This window comes from Corythoichthys intestinalis, chromosome 15 (genome assembly GCF_030265065.1).
Source record: "Corythoichthys intestinalis isolate RoL2023-P3 chromosome 15, ASM3026506v1, whole genome shotgun sequence".
NCBI classification, from domain to species: domain Eukaryota; kingdom Metazoa; phylum Chordata; class Actinopteri; order Syngnathiformes; family Syngnathidae; genus Corythoichthys; species Corythoichthys intestinalis.
In genome coordinates, this window is record NC_080409.1 from 23,176,111 (window position 1) to 23,198,747 (window position 22,637).

A 22,637-nucleotide genomic window follows, 5' to 3' on the forward strand; every position below is an offset into this window, starting at 1 on the left:
ACTAAAAAAAAATAATAATAATCAATGACTATTTATTTACAACTCAATTGAAACAGGATACCTGGTGGGAAAAGGTTATTTTAATAAAGCGATAGTCACTGTTGTTAATAACGGCGTTAGAGTATTAAGGCGTTACTAACATCATTATTATTATTTTTTTTAGTAGTTAGTAATCTAATTGATTACTTTTCTCATCTTTGCAACGCCATTACTGTTACTGAGGGGTGCGTTAGTGCGTTACTGCAATTTGGTTGAATATTGCAAACATGATACAAAGTGGCTCCAATAATACTTGACTGCAGCAGACAACCTACAACCTACCCACATGATGCCACAGTAGATATCACATGTATATAAAACTAGATGCGAAATGACAGACTCGCCGGCGTTAGCACGTGTATAGAGAACTACATGCGAAATGACACTCGCCAGTGTTAGTAAACAGCCGCCATCTTAAAGCAGTACCCTTCTCAGGAAGACTCTGTTATTGCAAACCTAAGTAACTTTTTATCTAAAATACTAAATCGGCAAAATCCTGACTTGAATCTATCTTTAAATGATGAAACCATTTTAAAACTTGCAATAACGGGAGCAATTTTAACAACTGTGTTGGTTGATTCACAATATTAAATGACTTCCAAACCAGGAGTCGCGTTAACCGAATATTTTCCGTCGTTGACCGTTTTTTTTAAAACGGTGACGGAAAAAACTGAAGTCCATCCGTCATTTTGACAGGTTGCAATTCACACCCACAGGGTGGCAAGTGAGCATATTAATTAGCTATTGTCTGTCTTGATGCATGACGTCGTTGGCCTTACTCGGAAAAATGTTAAGGCAACTGAGTGTTTGCCTTGCACGGCCAGACTGTTCTCCCTGTATTTTTCAAACACTGAGCGAAAAGTCTGGGACACAGCCTCTCGAGAAGGTACAAAATCAATCGACAAATCAGATTTGTTTATTTGCGTGACGTGTTCTTCACGAGCAACGTCACTCTTGCGCGCCGAAAGTCGTCTCTAGAACAACACGGATGGCGAGCGGGAGGGCCGACAATATGTTCCAATCCGCGGTAAATTCAGTTTTAAATAAGCTAAAACACAACGAGTCATTGACAAGTCTGTCTCTCGCGAGCCATGTTGAATAAACTCCGTTCTCCTCGTATGTTTACTTCCGCGCGCAAGTCCCTCGTCCTGCCCTTGTCGCTTTGCTAGCTGCACGTCTGCCCGTCGCTGATTGGTGAACTCCGCTGTCTGTTTGCCTCTTGTTAAGTGTAGAAAAGGCTACAAAGTTATGTGATTGTTTACTTAAGATGTTCACAGTTGCTCGTTCAATGCCTTCAGCATCATTTGAGTCCCACATTTGGCTGACGTAAATAGGTGAAAAGTTGGATTGCGCATGCACCGTACCAGAATGCGGATGTCAATAGTAAGAAAGGCACGGGTGGATGCACGACATGAGCGTGCGTCTAATTGTGTGTTTGTTTATTGCTGTGCGTAAATGCAAAGTGAGTATCACAAGCAGCATTCATATTTACGTAGACAATTTGTTATGATTACCTTTTGCTGTTGTTATGATAGTTCGTCCGATTGTTTTGCGTGGTAGTCCGTTAGCGTGTTGCTATGCTGCGATTCTAAAATAGCGACAAGTTGCGGCATAGCGCACCGGAAGTAGAGTGAATCCGCCTTCACAATAAGTGCCCGAAACCGGAAGTGCTTAGCTGGAGCGTAGAAAATAGTTCAAGCTTAACTTCGAATATTCCATCTACATGTTTAGATGTAATTAAGTTGAATTTAAGCAATGTATATTTATTTATTGTTTCTTTTCATGTCTTTTGTACAGATAAACCACACACACAGATACACACATATATACCCACAAACACCTACTCAAGAATATAACCATTTCCACATCTACATGGACAGTTGGGATGAATGGACTGTATAAAGTTGATTTAAGAGGATTTGCATTAAAGAAAAAGGAGAAATCCAGCCACCTGTCCAAGTGCCGTGATTGCCTCTACTTTGAGTGGGCCTTAAGTGGTGTTTGGCCAACACACTGACGTGAACACAGCTAAAATCAACCTGAATCAGCGAGAATCCAGTTTTCTCCACTACATTAAGCTTATTCGGACAGAATATTAATAAAAAATGAATGAAAACTAAATACTATAGAATATGTTAGTATTATCATTTTAAAAATGTAAGTGACTGGTAAAAATAGATTATGACCGGATTTTTATGACACTGTCAGTCAAAATGACAGACAACGAAAAAGTCTAGCGCAACCTCTGTTCCAAACATACCAAAGGTTACAATCTAGGGTAAATAATTGGGCTAGGGCCTATTTTCCCAAAACCCTTTGAATTTCCCATAGTGTGACCTATGTTTTTTTTTTTTTTTTAATGGGAAAAAAAAAAATCAAAACAGTTCAATTTAATCAGTTAATAAAAACATATTTGATGTGAAAGACGTTATAGAATGGATCATGTAATAATGTGTAAAACATGAAACGTAGCGCCAGTTATTTTTAACAAGTAACTAATTACTCTTACATTGAGGTAACTAAGTTACTAACTCAATTACTTTTTGGGAGAGGTAATTTTAAACGTAATTAATTACTTTTCAAAAGTAAGATTAACACTGGTGATACTCAACTATTTTCTCTCATGCCCCAGGTCATTTTCCATATTCCTCTCTGGATTAAAATACTGTTAAGATCGTGATTAATTAAATTAAAAAACAACCGTATAAAAACAACGGTATAAACCATGGTATTAATTGCTGGGGTCAGCTTTTAATTAACTTGATTATCAAAATAGATTAACAAAATGAGCTAAGAAAACATATGCAATAACTGCAAGCAATGTTGAACGTCAGTTTTTCTTTCATCACTAAAAATATTCTGAATCTCTGTCAGTTGTGTACATCATTATTTTTGTGTTCTTCTACTGGCATTATTGAAATTGCACACACGGCTGAAGGGCAATTGCTCCAAATTATAGAAAAAGTATTACTTAAAATGAAACTGGGTAGTCCATTTCTATTCAAACTTGAAAAAAAGACTGTTGTGGCTTTTTGTTTAAATGTAGCAAAAACAAAGCACTTTATGTTTTATTGATCAAAGCTAGAATTGATATGCAGATGGAGTTGTTGTTTTTTTTCTCCCCTTTGCGTAATTAACTGATGACACCTTTCATGTCACAGTACCAAACATCAGCTCATGCTAATGTGGAACTGTTTTTCAATGGCCTCATCAACACAACCCACTGTGAGTTGAGGCTAAAAATATAGTTGGCCCTGTTTCCTCATTTCTTCCTCCTTTGGGAGGTTTCAAGTATATAACAGCTGGTTTGACAGAAAGGATGCAAAGTGTATAGGAAAAGAAACACACAAGTGTTTATCACTATTTAGCCCTTCTTTTTCTTTTTTTCCCTTTTTTTTTTATAAATAAGGAGAAAAGGGATTCACAGAAGTTGTGCTTCAAAATTATGGAAATGTCTTTAATTTAAAAGATTTAGAATAAACTGATGGTTCTAATGAGTGTTTTGCTTTTAAACTAAACAAAAAATACAAAAGCAATTGTAGTGAAAGAAGATAAAACAGTAGAATCTGACGACGATAGTCCAAATGGATGAATAAACTCTCACCCCCGAAACATTCACTGTGATGACTCTGTCATTAATAGACATCCAGTTTATTTAAACGGTGAAGGTGGATTTACTCTTAGCCCTCCCACTTCGAATGGATTGGACATTTATAGCCATCAATTGCAGCCAATGTGTTTAAATAAAAAAGGTATAGTATGATAATTGAATAATTTAAAAATTGTGAGTGGAAATTGTTGTTTTTCAATGTGCCCTTTGTTTGGCTGGCCACCAAGTGAGAATCCACCCTATGTGTTACCCAATATTAGCTAGGATTAGCTGCAACACACTAACAACCCCAGTGAGGATAAGCGGTACGGATGGATGGATGGATGGATGGATGGATGGATGGATGGATGGATGGATGGATGGATGGATGGATGGATGGATGGATGGATGGATGGATGGATGGATGGATGGATGGATGGATGGATGGATGGATGGATGGATGGATGGATGGATGGATGGATGGATGCAGGGATGGATGAAGGGATGGATGGATGGAGTGTGGCTCTTCTCTTTTAGAAGGCCGCCCAATTGTGTGAAATTCAGCATTTTTAAAATTTTTAAAAACATAAATATATATTTTAAAGAACCTTCTTAGCCTCAAACCGATTAGGCTGTAGGTAAATGTAATGTTTAGGTTAACCTAGCCTAACGTTTAGGAATAACTAGAGAAGAAATGACAAGATTTTTCTGTATGCTCTGGTAGGCCAGGGAGTTATTGGGCTTCCTCCTCAAGTTGATAGAGAGGAACCACTGGTTAATCTGCACTGATTGAGTCATAAAAATAGAACTACATCAACCACCTAAGCACACTAGGTAACCCAATCTCTCTGCACTTGCGAGTCCTTCTAATATTTATTTTTGTGTTTATTTAAAAATATATCATAGAGTTATATATCATATCGAGCAGGCACTTAAATAAAAGTAATATGAGTCCATTCAATTTGAAAATACATTCATACTTCTGGAAAAAAATGCAAATAAACTCAGTTGTTTAAGATATTTATACAAATATTATATTACTTGACTTTGACTTGATTAAATATAATGGTTAAGATTTGCAGAGTGATTGAGTATAGTATTTTAAAAAAAACATATTACAGGCATCTATAATAAATATAAAAGTTATATACTACTTATCGTTTTTCAACATATCTTTTATTATGGGATCCAATCTTACTGTACGAATGTACCTAATGAAGTAAGTCAGTACACTGTATTATTTTCTGTATTTGAGGATTAATGCCTCTGGGAAAGTGGTAATCGTCTACCATATTATTGTACAGCATTCCAATAAGCCTTTGTTCATTTTTATAACCGGAATGCTCTTTTTGTTAAATGGTCGGCATGTCATCAGCAATGCACGATGGCATCCAGGCAGCCAAGCAGGCAGACAGGCGTTTGTTTCGAAATGGAAAAACACGAATCTCGTGTCACATCCGGAGACAGCATAATTAGCAAACTATAATTAGAGGCACAATCATTATGACCGCCGGGCAGAAAACTTGTACTGTGTTTCTCCTCAAACACTTCCCTTGGGTACTATCTGCCGTTTTAGGTTTCACAGTGAGAGTGAAATTTCACAAAGGTTTTCCACACTATCTTTCAATTTATGTTTTAGCCATTTGCTGGGCACTTACTGGAGTTCACAGTTAGCCATTTATAAAGTATATTAGGAAGTACTGGTAAATTGTGTGTGGGGATGCGTGTACTTGTTAGTGTGCACATGTCATAATACATCAGGAAAATGTGTGTTATGATGGACAGAAAGTTTTAAAATTCTTTTCAAGGAGAGGGAAATCATTTTGACCCATGCAGTTCTACAATAATTTCTTGAGATGTCAAGCATACACATGTGTCAACTACACTCATCTATTCTGATTAACCCTGACAAGAGCCACAATCGGGTGGCTGCCTGTCACACTGAAGAACTTAACATTTGAGATAGGGCCACTGGCATCAAAACTTGTGTCCAATTTGACACCACATGTACAGACCTACACATCGCTCAACAAAAAGTAATAAGAAGTGAGAAAAGATTTTTATGTGTTCGAAGGAATCTTATTAATGGACTGAACTAATGCACATATTAATCATTATACAGGGAGTATTAGGTATAGACAAGTTTCCTGAGTGACGGTCTTCCAATTTAGACAGAACAACATGAAGTCTGGTTGAAGTAAGTGGTATGTGGACGGTGTAGTTAAACTGCAAAATCAAACCAGAGAAACCCACGGAATCTCCCAAAAAGTATTCAGCACAACGTAAATGAGGCTCCGGGATATTCTGTGGACATCTTGTGGGAACTCCTGGAAGCACCTATATATATGGTTGGAAATGGAATGTTTTGATCAGCGACAGGATGTGGCTCGCTGCTTTAAACGTAAAAAATTGTATGTTTGTTCTTATCACTTCGTTGATCGTTCATGGACAAAAATTCTACCAATCCGTGCAGCCTGTGTCAACATGAGATATAGATTGCTACACCGGCTACCTGAGTGACCAAAATGAGGCGAAATACAAATAGTATCACAGTTGTCGAATACAGAAGTGGTGACACAGATTTTGTTGTTACAAGGAAATACTACAAGGCATTTTTCACCTGGTTAGATTATTGTTATGGTATTATGAGCTCATCACACATGTACAACACATATAGGATGTCATTCTTTTTTTATTGCAGATATTGATTGTGATAACACTTTTGGACAACATGATTCCTTTTCTTTTTCATTTATAACAATTGGTGCATGTGCTACACAGGTCAATAAATCATAATTTATAAAATTATTAGAAAAATATTAACGAAGGTGGAGCATACATCGAGCTTTCCATAATCAAGGTAGAATGCATGTAGTCTTCATATATGTCTATCAACACAAGTGTTGTTGTGATGCACATCAAGTTCTCTTCCCATGCCTAACGGCATTTTCCACCAGTAAACAAACGAACAAAAACCGTGGAACACTTGCATTTATGCATTTAGGGTAAAATGCCCGTGTATGACTTGAAGTAGATGAGTGTTTGTTTTCCATTTCTTTATCATTGTATAGTTATGTTTAGCAAAGCTAATGATGTCTCAGCTGTCATGCAACACAGAATTGTAGTCAAATTGAACAAATTCGTACCTGTTATTGCTTTGTGCTGGCACTGTCTCAGTTCCACATCTGCCATCACGTACAAAATTCTCGTATTTATGTATTGGGACACATTGTACTTTGTTAATGTGCAGGCACCTCAGAGCTTTTCAGGTCTGATTGCTTTTCCAGCCACTGACATTAAATCAATAAAATACAAAAATGTTTTGGTTGTGGCAACTCAGCCATTTCTTCATTTTGTCCTCGCATGTCGTGATGCTGGCAGACGGATGCGGCACTTCCAAACTGTCTTTTGAAAGAATTTTGATGAGTAATGCCACTCCAGCGCTATTGTTGTTTTGGTTAGAGAACATGTAAAATGGAAGGTGCGAGCAGAAATGCAAAAGTAAAGCAGAAGTACTTCGGAAACTTGTCTAGAGTCATGACTATTTCATCTAAGTATTATTTTAACAAAGTCTAACAAGGTGTTCTTGACGAACAGTAGCCTATATGTTTCTGTGAATTTATGCTGATTTCTACTGTGGTAATGAGCTATTTAAAAAAAAGTCATCATTTGGCTCAAGTTCCTCAACATTTCTAATTATTGCATTTATGTTGTACCAAAATAATACATTAAAATTGTATTTTGTTATTGTGTTATTCCTTGTAGTGTATGATACAGTAAGCTTTACACTTATTTGCTTGTTAGCAGGAGGTGAAGCGGTATGCTTAATTACTGTGAAGAGAAGGGTACGGGAACCCACAACTCACTTATCACATTTGGCATCTTCACCCCTCTGCAGCAGCTCCCTTTGACTACAAGTGTAATTGAATCATGGTATACTGTAGATAATATAAAAGTCAGAAAACAAGATTGCAAACACTGTGAAATCAATTCTTTCGCTTGCCCTGCCTGATTGTTAAACCATTTGTAGACAATATGCAGACACCCGAGAAAGATAAGGTGAACATACAGTAGATACTGTATGAAGAGGCTACAGCAGCATGCTGTAGTAGCCCAGCTTACGGACATGGTGGCCAGATTGGTTGATGATCTTTCCATCGAAGATTTTCATGGACTTTGATATTTTTTGCAAGCCATAATTTGTCTATTCCTCCCTAAAGTTGCATGTCAATTTATAACACACATTTTATGTGTTCTTGTAGCATGTGGAAGTGTAGCTTTAATTTCCGTGCCGGATTTTATTGGTTCTGGAAGTAGGTTCAGAACTTGAAAATTCTGTAGAGAGGCGTTTTCAATGTAAATGCCCTAATCTGTTCTCAAGCCCCCCCAAAATTCAGACATGTATTTTTATTAATGTATAAAAATCCATCAAAACATGTAACAAATACATGTTACAATTAGATTATTGCACAAAAAACAAAATCTGCATTGTGCATAATTTAAAAAACAAAGAATAAAGAATAAAAGTTAATAGACTCATGTAAAGCTGTCAGAACACGAGGGGCGAATGAAGAGGACGCTGAGATACACACATACACATATAGTAGAGGTCCCCCTTAACCAATTGAATGCCAGCGGCAGGGGAGCTATAATTATGCTACGTTCAGTAAACTCTGGGAACTGTGAGTATCAGTGTTGGAATTTGAACTTTTAGCCACATTGCCAGATTCACGCCTGCCGAACCGCCGAACCACGCTAGCGCAATTCCAAGGACTCTGGCTGGAGCAATACCAACCACCCAGCCAGAAGGCCAAACGCCGTGCGTTCTCCGTAGTTTTAACCGCTTGTACTGACTCCAGTTTAAAAGCTGGAAAAAAGGCTTTCAAACACGAGTTAACAATTAATTCCCAGTTGACAGCAATCAGACAGCAAGGCAAAAACAGCAAACAGACCCAGATGAAGAAGAAGGCTGGAGCCAGGGTCAACAATCAACAGTTAAACAATATATTCCTGAGAAAACACAGCACTAGCTGAAGAATTCAGTCCTTTGAAGGGTTTTTGTTGGGCTGGTTGTGGGCAAGAAGAAGGGTGTGTTTAGGCGTTGTTTAGGGTAATTGGGTAATTGGTTGTTGCGGATTGGGCAGGAGAGTTACTGAGTTACTGTTGACAGAGCAATGAGAGTTGAGGATTTTTCCAGCCTCAGCGCCACTGTGCTGAGTGTCCAACGTGTTCCTCCATTATCAGATGTTCCTTGTGGGAGGAAAGGATGTCCTTTAATTGTTCTGGACTGTCCATTGTTGGTTATCAGAGAGCTGATGATGGGATTTGGTGGTCCAGACGTGGACTTGTGGGATGTCTTGGCTATCCCAAGCTTGTCTCGCTCTGTCAGCTTCAATCTCGCTCAGTCAGCTGTATGACGCACACGTTGGGTCTTCCAGTCGGCTTCCATAGTCAGCAGGCATCCTCCTGTAATTATCTCCCTTATCGGCATGTTGCCTTGGCGCTGCAAATTCCAATCACTCCAGCTCTAACCAGTTATACTTCAAATATATTCTACTTGTTTCTTTAAACTACGATTGAAATGCTATTTATTTTATATTAGGTGTGTTAGAGTAATACAAACATTCAAACAGTAAATACAGGTATAAATACTAGTACTTTCACCAGCCATACTGTATTTTTGCCTTTTGTATCCTGAAATTTCTTTTGTAACAAGTACAAATGGCAGTGAAAAATGTTTAACAGTCATTGATGTAGAGTAGCCTTTTTAAATACAGTAATTAACATACAACAATACCGAAATTGAATATATAGTAACTAGAGATATCTAACATACCGTTCAGAAAAAAACAAAAATACATCCTGCAAGACAAAACAATATGAGGGATCTGACAAGACTGAACTGAAACCGGGGAACCAAATCCTCTCAGGCTAATCACCCAGATAAGACACATGCTGGTGAAACTCAAAGGCCGGTTGAGTGCTGATTAGTTGAAACAGATAGAGCAAGGCGGGACTAAAGAGGGTGGAGAAGAGGGTCTACTAAAAATAGTAGTGTAAAATAAAAAGAACCAAGGTACTGGTGAAACGCTATTCTAATCAAGTCAAGATTTTTATACACCTATTGTCATTAAATATGATAAAAAATTCGCAAGCTGTATAATTTGCTCTATTACTCTCCCACGTGGACCTTTCAATGAGACAAGGTTGCTTTATAATAGACAATTATCATGATTGTTTCAATGAGGGTATTGCTAATTTCCGTCAAGGACAGGGATAAATTACATGCTGAATGTCCAATCAATGTTAGCTGCTATAGAGCTAAAGATAGTAGCAAAAACAGTGCAGGCAGATAGCCCCTCTCACGTTGTTTTACATGCTGGCCTAAAAATAAGAATCCCATATCAGGAATGCGGTTAAATTTAAGGTAAAAAGCCACTTGCAAAACATAGATTATGCATTTTGTAATGCTGTCCTGAAAACATCTATGTTCATCCCAAAAAAGTGATGTATGTTTAAAAATGTATGTCACTTTTAGACCACTGGCACAGGTGTAAAAGAAAGTGTGATTTTAAAAAGTGAAATTTACCAGTTGTGAATTCACCTATTTGCTCTTTTACCTGCTTCATTCATTGTTTTTGTTTTCAGGCTAAGGCCTTTTCCATTATAAAATCACTGTTCTGTTGGCATGTTGGTGCTGCGGAACTCACTTAAAGTGAGGTGAAGATCATTCATTTAAACCATTCCTCCTTCTAAAAGATATGTTTGCCACCGTTTTATGTTATATGTGAATTATAGATCTTAAAAGGGGTGTAAGTAACTACAAGAATTTGTCTTCACAGAAGGGCTCCTTCCCCATTCTCTACTCATAGTATACTGTTGTACAGTGATGCATTTCCCCATTGAACTAAATAGAAATGCTATCATTCATGTTATTTAATAGTATGTTTTCACTTATGATACAGAAACGACTCTGACGCAATAACTGTTACAATAAACACTATGGAACTGAATGTACAAATGATTTCCATATCAGTAAATCAAATAGAATTTAAAAAAAATACATACACTATACATTCGAACACACAAAAAACAACTACTACAAAAATGGGTAAATCAATAATAAAAAAAAAAAAGTGAAAGCATGAAATAATAAGGCCTGCGATACAATAACCTGTATTATATCATGTTGTGTGATCTGTCAAATGATGTGACAGCTTTGGTGTTCTGTTGAAAAGTTTATCTAGTAGCGAGTCTACTGGGGATTTTTCAATGTCAACCTTCTCACCACTCTATTCAGTGGGTGAGAGAATGGTTACTTTTCAAACGTGGCATTTATAGTATTAGCATATAATCTTCTTCACAGCCACAATTTGGATGATGTAGTAAATATTTTGTAATCACTTAGAGAAGCATTTTTTTTTTTTTTTTTTAATTTAAGTGTAGTTTCGTGCGGCTTGTTAAAATTTCAATTTATACAGAGGCGATAATGTATGTTTTTTTTAAGTCTTATTTATTCATTATGCTTTAGTGGAGTGAGTAGGTATATACACACATATACAGTAGGTCTTTTTTTTTTTTAACCGAAATCTTCACCCAATAAGATGGGTGCGGCTTATACACCCGATATGCTGTCTTCGCTCTGACGATTGCCCACTTTAAACCGTCATTAAACTGAAAAAGTGTAAAATTAGGATTATCTATGTACAGTAACTATACAAATAAATTACACTCAAAATAATCTACAAATGCTGAATACAAACAATATGATCCCGTTGTACCTCGACATACGATCGCTTCGACACACGATCTTTTTGACATCCAAAGTAAAATTTGACTCGCCATTTGTTTCTACGTCCGACGACATGCTCGAAATACAACGATATATGACAGTGCGCGCAGTTTGTTTTCCCGCAATACGGACGAATAGCGTTTTTTCTTGTGAGAGAAATCAACATGGGCTCCAAGAAGGTTAGTGCAGGTGGTGAAAAAGGAAAAAGGTGACACTTACCGTTGAAATGAAGATGGAAAATATGAGCATGGTGTATGCATCCGTGAACTGGCTCGACAATACGGCCATAGAATCTCTATCATCTCGATGGTCCTCCTTTGACCACCGTTCGCCAGTATTTATAAGTTAAGGTGCCAAATATTATTGTGGTAACATCGCCAAAGAAACCCTTAACCCTTAATCATTTATTTCACAAACTGTGCAACACAAGATGCCTACTGTCCGATGCAGTTGACTCCAAGTCGGCAACAACAAAAAAAACACTAAAAGAGAAAGTAAAATCTCTACCGCACCCTCTATCTCACTGTCATCTCAGCCACCAAGTGCGTTCAGGTAAAGCACGCAAAACACGTCCACCACATTAGAACCAGATTCGTTACATTATTCCAGGAATTATTATTATTATTATTATACTGTATTATTATTCTGATTTTTATTTATAATTAATTTTTTTTTTTGCTATATGTAATTGCCGTTTTTAATAGTACCAGCAGTATTCATTAAGGATTTACTGTAGGCTAATCAGGCTGTGGAACTATAATTATAATGTATTCTTATGGGAAAATCCTGCTCGACATACGACAATTTCGACTTACAAACAAGGTCCTGGAACGAACTAACTTCGTATTTCGATATATATATATATACAGTATATATATATATATATATATATATACAGTATATATAAATATAAATATATGTATATATGTATATATACATACAGTATATATATATATTAGGTCTGTCAAAATTATCGCGTTAACGGGCGTTAATTAATTTTTTAAATTAATCACGTTAAAATATTTGACGCAATTAACGCATGCTTGGGGGCAGCGCAGCGCCGTTCCATACTAATGTTATTCCTTCTAATAGTCGGAGAATTAGTAGTTGTGAGACGTTTATGCTGTTGCTTTGTGCTCCACACATATTTCGGTAAGTTTGCTTTCTTTTAGTGGCAATTATGTGTCTCTTGTTGTATTTTGGGTAAGATATGCACAGAGATACAGTACATCTGTTATAAAGGCGAGTGGACACAGGCGCTCTTCTGGACGGAGATGTCTGATGTTTGTCCAGGTGTCTGCTGGAGCCACTTCTCCAGTGTTGGGGTCACGGCCCCTGGTGCTACTATGACCACGGGCACAACTGTTGCTTTCACCTTCCCGGCTCTCTACAGCTCTTTCTTGAGCCCTTGGTTTTTCTCTAGTTTCTCGTGTTCCTTTTTCATGATATTGCCATCGTTGAGGATGGCTGCATCGATCACAACGGCTTATCCATGATCACAATATCCGGTTGGGTGGCCACGGCCATCTTATCAGGCTGTATCTGCAAGTCCCACAGAATTTTAGCCCTCCCATTGTCCACTACCTTGGGAGGTGTTTCCTATTGCAATATAGGGGTCTCCAGTCCATACTCTGCACAGATTTTTACTGCACACTATACCGGCTACTTGGTTATGGCGTTCCATGTATTCTTTACTTGCCAGTATCTTACACCCTAACAATATGTGCTGAACTGTTTCAGGGGCCTCTTTTCACAGCCTCCACCTATATTTATATTTATATTTATATATATATATATACATATATATATATACACATATACAGTGCCTTGCAAAAGTATTCGGCCCCCTTGAATCTTGCAACCTTTCGCCACATTTCAGGCTTCAAACATAAAGATATGAAATTTAATTTTTTTGTCAAGAATCAACAACAAGTGGGACACAATCGTGAAGTGGAACAACATTTATTGGATAATTTAAACTTTTTTAACAAATAAAAAACTGAAAAGTGGGGCGTGCAATATTATTCGGCCCCTTTACTTTCAGTGCAGCAAACTCACTCCAGAAGTTGAGTGAGGATCTCTGAATGGTCCAATGTTGTCCTAAATGACCGATGATGATAAATACAATCCACCTGTGTGTAATCAAGTCTCCGTATAAATGCACCTGCTCTGTGATAGTCTCAGGGTTCTGTTTAAAGTGCAGAGAGCATTATGAAAACCTAGGAACACACCAGGCAAGTCCGAGATACTGTTGTGGAGAAGTTTAAAGCCGGATTTGGATACAAAAAGATTTCCCAAGCTTTAAACATCTCAAGGAGCACTGTGCAAGCCATCATATTGAAATGGAAGGAGCATCACACCACTGCAAATCTACCAAGACCCGGCCGTCCTTCCAAACTTTCTTCTCAAACAAGGAGAAAACTGATCAGAGATGCAGCCAAGCGGCCCATGATCACTCTGGATGAACTGCAGAGATCTACAGCTGAGGTGGGAGAGTCTGTCCATAGGACAACAATCAGTCGTACACTGCACAAATCTGGCCTTTATGGAAGAGTGGCAAGAAGAAAGCCATTTCTCAAAGATATCCATAAAAAGTCTCGTTTAAAGTTTGCCACAAGCCACCTGGGAGACACACCAAACATGTGGAAGAAGGTGCTCTGGTCAGATGAAACCAAAATTGAACTTTTTGGCCACAATGCAAAACGATATGTTTGGCGTAAAAGCAACACAGCTCATCACCCTGAACACACCATCCCAACTGTCAAACATGGTGGTGGCAGCATCATGGTTTGGGCCTGCTTTTCTTCAGCAGGGACAGGGAAGATGGTTAAAATTGACGGGAAAATGGATGCAGCCAAATAAAGGAACATTCTGGAAGAAAACCTGTTGGTATCTGCACAAGACCTGGGACTGGGACGGAGATTTATCTTCCAACAGGACAATGATCCAAAACATAAAGCCAAATCTACAATGGAATGGTTCAAAAATAAACGTATCCAGGTGTTAGAATGGCCAAGTCAAAGTCCAGACCTGAATCCAATCGAGAATCTGTGGAAAGAGCTGAAGACTGCTATTCACAAACACTCTCCATCCAACCTCACTGAGCTCGAGCTGTTTTGCAAGGAAGAATGGGCAAGAATGTCAGTCTCTCGATGTGCAAAACTGATAGAAACATACCCCAAGCGACTTGCAGCAGTAATTGGAGCAAAAGGTGGCGCTACAAAGTATTAACGCAAGGGGGCCGAATAATATTGCACGCCCCACTTTTCAGTTTTTTTATTTGTTAAAAAAGTTTAAATTATCCAATAAATTTTGTTCCACTTCACGATTGTGTCCCACTTGTTGTTGATTCTTGACAAAAAATTAAAATTTTATATCTTTATGTTTGAAGCCTGAAATGTGGCGAAAGGTTGCAAGGTTCAAGGGGGCCGAATACTTTTGCAAGGCACTGTATATATATATATATATATATATATATATATATATAAATCTAGGCAAAGCGGTGTTGTAGACCAGGTTTTGGACTGGTGTGCCTTCAATTTATAGGCTTTATTCAATTTCGTTAAAATGCTAGCCCTCTATCTAATGGGAGGAGAAATCGGTTTGCTCAGTGGAAGGTTGACTGGCACTTGGTATTAGGAAGTATAATAGACCTACAGACAGCATGAACACCGATGATAATTTTAAAAAAAGAAGAAAAGAAAAAAAGCATCATTTTACGCCATGAAAACAGTATGCAATAATATGCAAGGATGTGAAAATAAAATGAGAATGTGAAAAAAAAAAAAAAAAAAAAAAAGGAACAGTGTGGAATGAAATGAGTTTGATTTTATTTACCAACATGAAAACCAACAGCAAAAGGCATAAAGATTTGTAGTAAATTAGAAATCTGGGGAAAAAATTGAACAGGAATTCACTTAGATGTTAGCTTGCTCTGTTATGAATTCATTAAAAAATGGCTTTATTATGAAATTCCGAAGGGTTCGGTGAATGCACCAGTTAAACTGTATAGTACGGCTGGGAGTTGATATATATAAAAAAAAAAAATGAAGCAGCAATCTATTTAATTAGAGCTGTGCAATTAATTAATCTTGATGAATCACACTTTTATCACATAGCCATGTTAGTCCCCAAAAGCTAGATTTTTTTTTTATCTTAAAAGGTTGTAGTTGATGGATGACTCAATGGAAAATAGTTTTTATTAGCAATACAAAAAAGTAGAAAACAATAACCTGGGGGGGGGGGGGGGGGGGGGAGACAAAGAGAGCTGATGTTACGTGTCATTATAGGACTTTTTACCCAGAACAATCCAACATTTAAATGCCCCCCCACAAATAAATAAATAAAACAGATGTGCATATCTATCTTATACCTATATACCTATACTGAGCACTTACTGCAGATCAAACCACAAAGCAAACGGCATGCATGAACGTTATGAATAGCATGTCATCAGACCACCAAAATTCAAGACACCTCATTTACAGCCTGGGCCATGTGCAAATCCCTTTTGATGGACTGTGTCAAGGTATACACAGCAGCCCGTGACGTTATCACGATGGGTCTGTTTGCAGAGAGAGATTGGATCTGATTGAGAGGAACATCACACTAGCCCTTTGATGATCTAGTGATTTAAGTTGCTACACTAGTAGGCATAATAATGACAACATTACAATATGCATGTTCTGTACCCAGCACGGATACTTGTGAAAGGCAAGACAAAGTCAGCCCTTGCTGCATATTAAATCTTATCTTTCAAAAGTGCAGCTCAGACTAATGAGGGGCACTCCACTGCTAAACGGTATGGACAAAGGTTTTAGGATACCTGCCCATAGCAGATGAAAAATTAAGCATGCATGATTGATCCCAATTTGAAGCAATACCACCTTTTTTTACTACTACTACTACTACTACTACTAAAAAGGTGAGCAAACATGTCACATTAGATTGTGATTGTATTACTTACAACATGTTTTAAATTGTTTAAATTATTTATTTTTGTTATGCAATATCTTCAATTTAAGGTGCTAAAAATTAAATATGGGAGCATTCTGACACAGTTGGAATGAATAATTTTCAAGTATGTGTCATGTTTCGCTCCATCACACTGCCCATAATCTAGAGTGACAGATATTGATGACCTACAATATGTGGCTTGTACGCCGATACCTACGTCTCAATTACACTGCGTGAAATTGTAACTGTCTGAATTGCGGCTCAACTTTCACAGCTTCATGCCTGTTCGCCCTCAAACAATATCTAAAGCTTGCAGCCTCTCGAATCCCATTTAACATCCTGTGTTTCCAGGATAGAGACAGATATGGACTTGGCAAAGGCTAAGTGTGACAGCTAAAGGAAACAGGAAAAGTCTATCTTGAAAAACACCCTACACTGCAGACTCAGGTGCACATGCATCAACCATATTTTTTATATACTCTATCTGCTCGAAGGTAATTAAGTTGCTTTGTGTAGAAAATATACTATACACAGTAAATAAAGCTGTCTTGCCTTGCCAACAACTAAACCATCAAAACCAACACTCAACCTGTTGGTCATCAGTTGACTGGTCCGCCCTTCTCTTCACCTTCATCATCCTGTTGCCTTGGATGTTCCGGTGCCAAGTGCATTTATGGGAACCCTCATTTTTTAATATGGTGTGCATGATGGCTATTCTATGATGATTATGAGCAGGGGTGTGGCTATGTAATGATATGGTGATACTGTATCTCTTCATACTTTGTTTCAAAAGGTTATCGATATACTCACATCAAGAATTGATATAGACGCCTCTCTTTAATAAAGGTACCAACAAGTTGCTACCGATTTTATGGTACATGGTAATTTTCCACTAGACTAGTGTCTAATGTTAACATATTGGCTGCCACTGACAGCCTTATTCATTTTGTCGGTGAGGGAATGTTCATTTGCCCCTAGTGAAAAATTAAACATGAGCATTCAAAGCCCCTAATTCCAGTTTCAATGAAGTGGATGTCTATCATTGTCAATGGCTGATAACACCATGTAACGCATACAGTGGCACCTCGACATACGATTGCTTCGACACACGATCTTTTCGAGATCCGACGGAAAATTTGACTCACCATTTGGGTTTCTACATACGACGACCTGCTCGAAATATGACGACATGACAGCACCGCAGACGAACACACGGTGGATTTTCTTGTGTGAGAAATCAACACAGGTTTCCAAAAGGTTGGTACAGGTGGTGAAACAAGGAAAAATGTGACACTTACCTTCTAAATGAAGATGCAAATCATAGAAATATGAGCGTGGGGTGCGCATCCGTGAACTGGCTCAACAATAGATCTCCACGGTCCTCCTCCGACCACCGTTCGCCAGTCTTTATAAGTTAAGATGACAATTATTATTGTGGTAACATCGCCAAAGAAATCGCCAGCTTCGTCACGTTTTTATAATTTATTTCACAACTTATCCAACCCAAAACGCCTACCGCAGTTGACGGTGTTCTCAAGAAAACATTGAAAACGAAAGTAAACTCAAGCTCACCGCTCCCTCTTTCAGTCACGCCAGCCACGCGGTGCGTTCAGGTACAGCAAAAAACCCGATTAAGAACCCGATTCGTAATAGAACCAGCAGTATTTATAAAGGATTTAGTGTAGGTTTTTGGGATGTGGAATGAATTCATGGAATTATAATGTATTCCTATGGGAAAATCCTGCACGACATACGACCATTTCGACTTGTAAAACAAGGTCCTGGAACGAATTAACTTCATATGTAGAGGTACCACTGTATTTTGTTCCAAGTGGTATCTCCTAGTTTGTTTCGTCAATTAAATCCAATTCAATAAACTTTCTAATTTTAGCAAACCAAAACTTTTACCCTTTTTAGTGGCACTTTTTCATTTAGTTTGGACCCAGGCAACACAAATAAAATGATTACGAGCAAGAAACATTTTTTTTTCTGTAACACAGTATATTGAGTTAAGAAAAACATTCATTTGTTTACAAGAATGTTGCAATAATATAGTGTTGCTGTATTATATGAAATGCTGTATTAACAGAAATGTTACAATGAAATATTGATAGTCTGTAAGGTTTTTCCATTTAGAAATAGTTTGTTTTCCGAATTATAAGCTGTATCATAGAAAATCATGGAATGATTTCCTGAAACACAAATCAATTAGTGTTGTTTCGACATATTGTTAGATAATCATTATCGGGAGCATGGTATCATATATCGCACCATATCGGCACGTATCCAGAGGTTCCCACCCTCATCAGGAGCACAAATGTGAATAATAACTGAACACTGTTCGTGATCTTAAGATGTGTTCAAAGGTGTGTCCAACCATAGCTAGGAGTCCTATTTTTGTTGACTGCGCCCGTGCAATCAGGAATAAAATGTGACAATTTTGCCTATTAAGAGTAGAGACAAATGTTGTGTTCTGTGAAACCATTTGTTCTGACATAGGTTCTCAATTTTTAATGAGAAATCAGCTTTCAGGGGAGGGCAGGGTGGAATTCTCACATCCTATCCTTTAGTTATGTGACACACACACACACACACACACACACACACACACACACACACACACACACACACAAAAATGCTCGAAACAAAGTACAACCATGAAAAACAGTAATGCAACTCCTAACCCATACAAAAAAATCATATTTATGCAAATGATTGTTTCCCTATTCTTAGGGATCTCAGAAATGCTTCGTTACTTGTTTAGACACTGCGACAAAATTTATTGAAGTTCTTATTTTTCACTTCTGAACTTTGTATCTTTCAGCTGACCCAGCAGAGAGAAGCTTGACTTGACAAAGACAAGAAACACAATCTGCCTCATACTTTGACATGACCAATATGTGTCTGGATACTTGAGTGGACCAATCAAGTTACGATCACTGTGAGTGCCATACTGTTTTTTTTTTCATGCTTTATTACAAAATTATCTCATTGTTTTATACTTATTATTTTATTATACTGCGGTATATTTGTGTCAAAATGTACTGCAACCTGTTTAGAAGTGCTATTAATATGTTTAATTACACCACCCAGTAGAAATTAGAATAGGGGTCAGCAACCGGTGGCTCAGCACTGCCCTAGTGGCTCCCTGGTGCTTTTACAAAAATGTTTGAAAATTGAAAAAGATAAGGAAGGAAAATAAATAATTTGTTTTGGTATGGTTAGGAGGACAAACATGACACAAACATTCTTCTAATTCATTAATATTGTAATGAAGTTAAACTTGAGGCGCCATCATACAGCAGAGTAGTCATGTGGCGGGTCATTCTCTATAGGATGCACTGCAGGGAAAAGAAACATTTACTCATGAAGGCTCATTATGTATTTATAGTCATTTTGATAGTAGGCTAATATAGCTAATGTAGATATATACAGCATGTGTTGCCTTCATTAGCCCCTTTCACACATACAGTACCTGAACTCACGTTAATTCCCAGGGTTTAAACGGCTAGCCCCTTTGTGTGGAAGCAATTTCCCGGTTCGACTGACATAGAGATGACACGGACATTTACCGGGTTCTAGTATACAGTAATTTCCCGAATATAAGGCGCACCTGTGTATAACGCGCACCCTAAATTTACTTGTAAAATCTAAGGGAAATTATTGTACCCGTGTATAACGTGCACCCTAATTTTAGCACCAATAAATGGAAGAATACAAGAAAACAGAGCTCGTGTACAGAAACAGAAATTTCATTTTACTGACTGGTGAAACACAGCACCAGCATAGCACATTGGTAGTTCAAAACATTCTCGTAAACTGACAATATGTAACGTAATAATATGATCTGACAATTTCTTCAACTTACCAGAATCCAGGAGAAAACAAAACAGATGTGACTTCTTTTAAAGGCTGCTGTATAACTTGCTCGTTTCATCATGATGAATAAATGTTTCTTCCATGGATTGATACGGTAAAATAAAAGTGAGAATTTGCGTCGGAAATTGGAAAGCGCATCGCTGTACACTAGACTGTAACAATATGAACTATTGTTATTTGGGTTTGAGTTTCCCGAGGGACAGATATAGTTGACAGACACAGGAAGTCTGTGTTGTGTTACGTTTGTTATGGGCCGAGTTGCGGAGCTGCAATAAACGTTGACTTAAATGAGTTCAAGAAACTAAATTCTGAGCTTTATGAAGAGTGAAAAAAACCAGAATTTAATACAGACAAAATCATATGACCAATCAGAGTGAAGTATTACCGAAACAAAACGGTGACATCACATACCGTAATGGTCATATATATATATATATATATATATATATATATATATATGTAACCCCTGTGTCAGCGCCGCCCCGCGTTCCGCTCCCACCTCTGACTAGGCCGGGACGCGAACCCGCGCGCCAACGACGCTTCCACTCGGCAGGCAAGATCGGTAACCACTACACCCATAAGCTCGAGCCAACGGCACAGCCGCTAGCGATCTTACATGAAGGAATCGGCAGGGAGGTTTCCACGCTCCACATGGACCTGCGTGCACCCGTTACATTCACCCCCCGAAACCTTCGCTGCCGATCCGGGTACACGGCACCATTGTAACCCCTGTGTCAGCGCCGCCCCGCGTTCCGCTCCCACCTCTGACTAGGCCGGGACGCGAACCCGCGCGCCAACGACGCTTCCACTCGGCAGGCAAGATCGGTAACCACTACACCAATAAGCTCGAGCCAACGGCACAGCCGCTAGCGATCTTACATGAAGGAATCGGCAGGGAGGTTTCCACGCTCCACATGGACCTGCGTGCACCCGTTACATTCACCCCCCGAAACCTTCGCTGCCGATCCGGGTCACGGCACCAATGTAACGCTGTCTTCTGGGATGCCTTCACGAAGGAACCGAGGAGACTTTGTGGCTTGTGTTGACAGCTTTTTTATTGTTGACAATTTCTATGCATTTGCAGCAAGGGGAAAAAGAAAAAGGCAACGTCACGTGGGCAACAGAACCATCTTGAGAACTAATCCACGACGACTCACTTCCAATACTGTGATCGTATAGTGGTACATTTCTTTTATAATAAACAAAAATACACTGTAGTTTCCAACAAATAGAGCATTATTTTTTTTTCATATTACACTAAGCAATTGCAAATTGAATAGAAAATAATGTTTTCACAAACTTCTGCAACCTACCTATGCATTTGCAGCAAGGGGAAAAAGAAAAAGGCAACGTCACGTGGGCAACAGAACCATCTAGAAAAATAGCATTGCGTTAGCATTTAGCAACTCAATACTTGTGAATGGCTTCGCTCATGTAGTGGATAAAACGGTGCAATATACACAGAAAACAATGAACCCTGATACCACCTAGAGACTCACATACGCTAACTAAACGAAGCCAGCCACTTGAATTTTCTTATTTCTCAATTAAATCATGAAAACTTTGCCCACAGACTTCAGCTCATGTTACCTTGAGAACTAATCCACGACGACTGAAGTGGATACGTTCCCACAACCACTTGCAGCAAGTGCACCTGCAATTACGCGGTTGCACCACAAGATGACGCATTTCTCAATTTAACTGGATTTTATAAAACTCTTTTTTTAACTATGTTACATATATATATATATATATATATATATATATATATATATATATATATATATATATATATATATATATATATATATATATATATATATATATATATATATATATATATATATAATAGGGCTGTCAAATGATTAAAATTTTTAATCGAGTTAATCACAGCTTAAAAATTAATTAATCGTAATTAATCAAAATTCAAACCATCTCTAAAATATGCCATATTTTTCTGTAAATTATTGTTGGAATGGAAAGATAAGACACAAGACGGATATATACATTCAACATACTGTACATATGTACTGTATTTGTTAATTATAACAATAAATCAACAAGATGGCATTAACATTAACATTCTGATAAAGCGATCCATGGATAGAAAGACTTGTAGTTCTTAAAAGATAAATGTTAGTACAAGTTATATAAATTTTATATAAAAACCCCTCTTAATGTTTTCGTTTTAATAAAATTTGTAAAATTTTCAATCAAAAAATAAACTAGTAGCTCGCCATTGTTGATGTCAATAATCACACGATGCTCGCGGTGCTTAAACCCATAAAATCAGTCGCACCAAAGCGCCAGCAGAGGGAGACAAAAATCACAAATAACAAGTGGGTATGACACTGTGCTGTCATTTTAATCTGTTTGAGCGGG

The 22,637-nt window shown here is 37.9% G+C and overlaps 1 protein-coding gene across 2 annotated transcripts in view; it reads left to right on the top strand.

The window, feature by feature from the left end:
• LOC130930733 (leucine-rich repeat and fibronectin type-III domain-containing protein 2) overlaps positions 1–22,637 on the top strand; it is a 189,129-nt gene that overhangs the window by 117,444 nt on the left and 49,048 nt on the right. For both annotated transcript variants that reach the window (XM_057858798.1, XM_057858799.1), the window contains exon 3: positions 19,201–19,317. The gene's annotated coding sequence lies outside the window, so the exon portion shown is untranslated. The remainder of the gene's footprint in view (positions 1–19,200; positions 19,318–22,637) is intronic.